Below are 7,779 nucleotides of genomic sequence, written 5' to 3' on the forward strand. Positions count from 1 at the left end.
GGCATCTCTGGCATCCAAGAGTGTGAAGACTCTGGCCTTCGGGAGCTTGTAAAGAACATCCTCCAACGTGGGCATAATGTAATGTGAACGTCACAGCCTGATTAACTTTTTCAGGAGTAGGGCCATTTGAAGTTTTTATTTGGCAGGTAACTTAGTGAATACCTTTGGTAATGGATAATCATGGTTAATGGTTCATCTATGTCTTTACAGTTCCTGAAACATGTCAATGACCGTATGCCTGGCCTCTACTGCAGTGCTTAGCCACCCACTCAGTTACCTGGGACCTATTCTGCCACATCCCAAGGAAAGGAGAGAGAACCACCCCTCCTTAAATCTATAGCCATTGACTATGATACACGCTAAGAAAAAAAGAACGTAAAATGGTTCTTCGGTAGTCCCTACAGTAGAACCCTTTTTAAAGAATCCTTTTTTGGTTCCAGGTAGAACCCTTTGGGTTCTAGGTAGAACCCTTACCTGGAAACAAAAAGGGTTATCCAATGGAGACAGCCAAAGAACCCTTTTTGAAGCCTTTTTTCTAAGACTGTAATCTGATCTTCAATGTGGACAGAGGAGCAAATGCCTTTGCTACCACTCGTGTGCACACCAGTGTAGTTGCTAAGTTAAATGTGAGCAGTTGAGACATTTAACATAGACAATGAGACATTTTTTGTAGATTCTGACTGTTAAATATACAGCATTTTACTGTGTGTTTCTGTTCTGTGGTGTCTTGCATGTCTACATTATGCCAATAGGTAATTTATTTTCTTCTCTTTTTATGCTTACAGTAAGTGTCATGAAAAGCCAGAAAGCTCAGGAGGCTGATTTGTTGTGGGCCCTCTGGAAAGTCCTGAAATACACCCCTGACCGCCGTGACGAAGCTGATTCTCTTCACAGCAGATCTGACTCATCGCACCACTCTTGAAGAAGGCCACTACGCTCCAGTTCACCTTCTGTGCTCAGAGATCCTTGATGAGGATCTACCCCATCATACCATTCATCATTAATACAAAAAAAACAATGGGCCTTTATATACCCTATGTCCCAGTCTTTCTATGCATGTAATGTCTGTGGGTGAATCTTGAAACAATTACTGTATGCAGATGTGCAAAAAATTGTGATGTAGATTTGTTTTTGCCATTGCTTGATCTAATAGGGGAGGCAGGTAGCCTAGTGGTTAGAGCGTTGAGCCAGTAGTCGAAAGGTTGCTAGATCAAATCCCCGAGCTTACAAGGTAAAAATCTGTCTGTCTGCCCCTGAACAAGGTAGTTAACCCACTGTAGGCCGTCATTGTAAATAACAATTTATTCTTAACTGACTTGCCTAGTTAAATAAATGTTAAGAATATGTTGCAGATTTCAACTTTCATTGGTGCCTATGGAAACAAATAGAAAGGCAACGAACAATGTATTCAATTTCCAACTTTATCCTCTGCAATACTTTTTGCAGCAGGTGGGCATTATCAGGTTATGATGAGGTCTTAACTATGACCACATAATATAGTGGTCAGAGTTAACAATTATGGTAACAATTATGGCCAACGAGCAGTATGGTGGTCAGAAAAAATATTTCATATTCTGGTCAGTAAAAAGGATGTACAAAAAACAACGTCCATTTCAACCAGAGCAACACGTCTTTTCAACCAGGTTTTGCCCACTGGGTGGTCTTTTGAATGTGAAACATTTTAGTGCCTATAGCTACTATGATATAAATGGAGCTATGAATTTGCTATGACAGCAAAATTCAGATTTTTTCTCTCAACTCCATTAAGTGGAAAAGTGAAGTTATATTAATAAATATTCAATTAGCTACTGGGCATTGACGTGGATTTTTTTTACAAAACATAGAGCAACAAATTGAATTCCAGAGAATCATAGAGCTGTCACTCCCTGATCTGTTTCACCTGTCTTGTGCTTGTCTCCACCCCCCATCAAGTGTATCCCATTTTCCCCCATTATCCCCTGTGTACCTATATTTGCGTCCACTGTTGGTCTGTTGCCAGTTCCTCTTGTCAAGTCTTACCAGCATGTTTTCCCGTATCTCTAGTTTCTGTTTTCTAGTCCTCCTGGTTCTGACCATTCTGCCTGCCCTGACCCTGAACCTGCCATTCTGTCCCTAATTGAAGCTACCTTGGATTACTGATCTCTGCCTGCCCTGGACTTTCCGTTTGCCTGCCCCGTTTTGTAATAAACATCTGAGATTTGAACTGTCTGCCTCCTGTGTCTGGATCTGGGTCTATCCTGAGTCGTGTTAAGAGCAACAAATTGAATTCCAGAGAATCATAGAGCAACAAATTGAATTACAGAGAATTACAGAGCAACAAATTGAATTCCAGAGAATCATAGAGCAACAAATTGAATTCCAGAGAATCATAGAGAAACAAATTGAATTCCAGAGAATCATAGAGCAACAAATTGAATTCCAGAGATTTATAGAGCAACAAATTGAATTCCAGAGAATCATAGAGCAACAAATTGAATTCCAGAGAATCATAGAGCAACAAATTGAATTCCAGAGAATCATAGAGCAACAAATTGAATTCCAGAGAATTATAGAGCAACGAATTGAATTCCAGAGAATCATAGAGCAACGAATTGAATTCCAGAGAATCATAGAGCAACAAATTGAATTCCAGAGATTTATAGAGCAACAAATTGAATTCCAGAGAATCATAGAGCAACAAATTGAATTCCAGAGAATCATAGAGCAACAAATTGAATTCCAGAGAATCATAGAGCAACAAATTGAATTCCAGAGAATTATAGAGCAACGAATTGAATTCCAGAGAATCATAGAGCAACGAATTGAATTCCAGAGAATCATAGAACAACGAATTGAATTCCAGAGAATCATAGAGCAACGAATTGAATTCCAGAGAATCATAGAGCAACGAATTGAATTCCAGAGAATCATAGAGCAACGAATTGAATTCCAGAGAATCATAGAGCAACGAATTGAATTCCAGAGAATCATAGAGCAACGAATTGAATTCCAGAGAATCATAGAGCAACGAATTGAATTCCAGAGAATCATAGAGCAACGAATTGAATTCCAGAGAATCATAGAGCAACGAATTGAATTCCAGAGAATCATAGAGCAACAAATTGAATTCCAGAGAATCATAGAGCAACAAATTGAATTCCAGAGAATCATAGAGCAACGAATTGAATTCCAGAGAATCATAGAGCAACGAATTGAATTCCAGAGAATCATAGAGCAACGAATTGAATTCCAGAGAATCATAGAGCAACAAATTGAATTCCAGAGAATCATAGAGCAACGAATTGAATTCCAGAGAATCATAGAGCAACAAATTGAATTCCAGAGAATCATAGAGCAACGAATTGAATTCCAGAGAATCATAGAGCAACGAATTGAATTCCAGAGAATCATAGAGCAACAAATTGAATTCCAGAGAATCATAGAGCAACGAATTGAATTCCAGAGAATCATAGAGCAACAAATTGAATTCCAGAGAATCATAGAGCAACAAATTGAATTCCAGAGAATCATAGAGCAACGAATTGAATTCCAGAGAATCATAGAGCAACAAATTGAATTCCAGAGAGAAAAAACTCCAACAGTGGGAGCTGATATGCAATTGGAGTAAGCTCAAAGAGCTCCAGGCTCGAACCCAAAGCATTTATAATGGGGTCTGTAATGTTTTAGACTAGAGACAGAGCTCTTGTTTTCACCTCTAAAAGGTAATTGCCACAGGCAGCTATTTTTGCTAATCCTTACGACACATTACATTTGATAAAAGTAGTGTTTAGAGTAAGTTTCTGTAAACTAAGGCTTTTGATAATGAACAGAATTAACTATTTTTGGTATTCTGAATCGTATACTGTATTCTTTCTCCAAGTAACTCAAAATGTCTTCCAACTCCAAAGTTCACTTCTCTAACTGTGTATTGAGGGACACAGTACTTTTCTCTCTACCTAAACTCACCCAGACACTGACGTTTTCTTTCCGCATCTTAATCCCCACAGGGATTTGGTGAGACCTGAATCAGAGGGAGAGAAAGACAGTGAAAGAGAACAATGGTTTGGGAAGAAAACATCCTAAACTTACCCCGTAGTCCTTACAGCTGCCTCTGTCTGGGAGCCCCACCTAGCAAGTCCACATCGTGACAAGACTGGGTCGGGGCCACCTCGGACACGCACCCTGATAGATAAGCCAGGTGACAAAAGCAAGGAGTTAAAATACGATAGAGAAGTACCTACATCACTCCTCCTGGAAGTCATCTGAAATTAATCAGATTCTTTTGTTGATTCCTTTTTGTTTTTTGGAACCACAGGGTTGAGAATTAAAGCGGTTTCGTCGTGAATTTCTAAAGTTAGGTGTAGCTAGTGCTTTGGCACCATTTGGTTGTTGAATCTTTTGTAGCATGGTAATAATCGATTGTATTTGGCTTCCGGTTGAGTGATCATTTGGTTCTAATTGCAAAATTGCATTGCATTACAAATTGAGCATAAAATATATATTCTGTATATGATGTTATCCAGTGTTTATCAATTAATTTGAAATGAGCAACATTCAGATCCTTATTCAGAGATAAGGGTGCTTGTGTGAGCCAAAGTTTGATGAATTTACATAGGACTTCCACTTCATAGTCATATACAGCATCAACAAGACAACTCTCAAAATCTTACATACAAGAGATAACAGGGCAAAATACATGTGGAACAATATACAGTACCAGTCAAAAGTTTGGACACACCTACTCATTCAACGGTTTTTCTTTATTTTTACTATTTTCTAGATTGTAGAATAATAGTGAAGACATCAAAACGATGAAATAACACATATGGAATCATTGTAGTAAGCAAAAAAGTGTTCAAAGTAGCCTTGATGACAGCTTTGCACACTCTTGGCATTCTCTCAACCAGCTTCAAGAGGAATGCTTTTCCAACCGTCTTGAAGGAATTCCCACATATGCTGAGCACTTGTTGGCTGCTTTTCCAGCTGCTTTTCCTTCACTCTGCAGTCCAACTCATCCCAAACCATCTCAATTGGGTTGAGGTCTGGTGATTGTGGAGGCCAGGTCATCTGATGCAGCACCCCATCTCTCTCCTTCTTGCTCAAATAGCCCTTACACAGCTTGGAGGTGTGTTGGGTCATTTCCTGCTGAAAAACAAATGATAGTCCCACTCAACCCAAACCAGATGAGATGGCGTAACGCTGCAGAATGCTGTGGTAGCCATGCTGGTTAGTGTGCCTTGACTTCTAAATAAATCACAGACAGTGTCACCAGCAAAGCACCTCCACACCATCACACCTCCTCCTCCATGCTTCACGGTGGGAACCACACATGCGGAGATCATTGGAACCAAATATCTCAAATTTGGACTCATCAGACCAAAGGACAGATTTCCACCGGTCTAATGTCCATTGCTCGTGTTTCTTGGTCCAAGCAAGGCTCTTGTTCTTATTGGTGTCCTTTATTAATGGTTTCTTTGCAGCAATTTGACCATGAAGGCCTGATTCACGCAATCTCCTCTGAACAGTTGATGTTGAGATGCATTTATTTGGGCTGCAATTTCTGAGGCTGGTAACTCTAATGAACTTATCCTATGCAGCAGAGGTAAATCTGTGTCTTCCTTTCCTGTGGCGGTCCTCAGGAGAGCCAGTTTCATCTTAGCACTTGATGGTTTTTGAAAAAACTTGGAAGAAACTTTCAAAGTTCTTGAAATTTTCCGCAATGACTGACCTTCATGTCTTAAAGTAATGATGGACTGTCGTTTCTCTTTACTTATTTGAGCTGTCCTTGCCATAATATGGACTTGGTCTTTTACTAAATAGGGCTATCTTTTGTATACCATGTCACAACAAAACTAATTGGCTCAAATGCATTAAGTGAACAATTCCACAAATTAACTTTTAACAAGGCACACGTGTTAATTTAAACGCATTCCAGGTGACTGCTAGTTGAGAGAATGCCAAGAGTGTGCAAAGCTGTCATCAAGGCAAAGGGTGGCTACTTTGAAGACTCTCAAATATAAAATATATTTTAATTTGTTTAACACTTATTTGATTACTACATGATTCCATATGTGTTATTTCGTAGTTTCGATGACTTCACTATTATTCTACAATGTAGAAAAAAGTACAAATAATGATAAACCCTTGAATGAGTGGGTGTGTCCAAACCTTTGACTGGTACTCTATAGGTATACAAATTTCACATAAAGATGCCTGGGGCCATATGTGTGCAGAGACCATCATGTATTTCTTTTAGCATAAGATAGCACTTGCGCAGACGCACATTAGGCTACGGGTCAAAACTATACGATACGGAACGGTGGAGGGCTGATATGTCAGGAATAACACTGAGTAAAAATTCCGAGCCCACTCCAGGATATGACTCAGGAACTGAGAGCAGCCTGAGATCTCCATTGAAAAGATAAATAAATAAGCAAATCCAATAGATTGCCTCACAGTTGAATCAAACAGCAATATGTACAGCAACAGGATTTACTCTGGGTTTGGGTACGGCCAGATACTTAGCTACTTTTCATTTTACTTTTGAAATGTAGGATTATTAGGATTGAACATGATTGCTAGCTGTGAATGAGAGGACGTGAGTATCCAGCCTGGAGCGCTGTAAGCTGGATAATCAATTATAATACATGTATTATGTAACATATAATACATTTCATTTTTGAACATTCAAGCCTATATTAATAATGAACAGAATGTGATTATATTATCATAGTTGGCTCTCTTATAAAAGTCGACCATCGACTGTATTAGGAGAAAAAACCTCATACCAGACGCCATTGTATTGAAAACACTAACACATCAAATATCACTATTCACTAACCTCCAACATGATGATAAACACTAGACAAGCGGTCCTATTCTAAACAAAACGTATTCTGTCTATAATACAACAGTAGCAGGCTAACGGCTTTATTCCGTCCAGCTAAATCAGCATGGAACTGTATGCCCAATAGTCTGTCAGAAAACAGCTATCTGATCAGGGAAGTAATGTGAGTGTATAAACAGATGACTTAGTGGGGGGTTGTTGGTTCAACTCCAAGGCATACCATTTCTGTGCCCTTAAACTGAGTAAGTTTGGCAAATTTGAATAGATGTATATCTGAATAAGCCCTAGACAGGGTGCCAGAGTAGAGACAATGAACAGCGATCATAAAGTTCATATGTACTTCCAAAGATCCATTATGGGGCAACAGTATCCAATCTGTCAGTACAAACAGATTAGCCAATCGTGTGGTCCTTCCACGAGACGTTCAGCAGACATAAGCTTCCAATTGCATTAGTCCTCCAGATTCTAAATGGTGAGCAGGAAAACCTTTATCTCTATCTTCAGATTTGTTTTGCCAAATTTAGACATGAGCATTTGGAACATGTGGCCATGATAGGTCTATAAAGCAGGATTGTCCCAAGTGCAGGACGCAGTTGAATGTTGGCTTTAATTCACTCTTTTCAGGTGAACCCAAACAAATAAATGGCTAACGCAGCACTTACACGTAATCACAGGATAGTCTTTTTCATCTGCCCTCTTTTATGAATCTCATTCAGGATGGCAGTGAGCTTTTGACGTTCAACAATCAAGTGATATGCTAATACAGCATATACACACAGACTGATCCTTTTTCATCTGCCCCCTTTTTGTTTTTGTTAAGGACAGCAATGAACTTTTGACTTTCAACAAAAGGTGACACCTAATCTGCATAACCTGTACCTACAATATGTTTTTGGTCTCTGGCAAGGTAGCCTAATAAAGGCAGCGCTAGTTTGGTGAAGCTTTGTGACTGT

The sequence above is a fragment of the Salvelinus namaycush genome, chromosome 15 (genome assembly GCF_016432855.1).
Source record: "Salvelinus namaycush isolate Seneca chromosome 15, SaNama_1.0, whole genome shotgun sequence".
Lineage (NCBI taxonomy): Eukaryota > Metazoa > Chordata > Actinopteri > Salmoniformes > Salmonidae > Salvelinus > Salvelinus namaycush.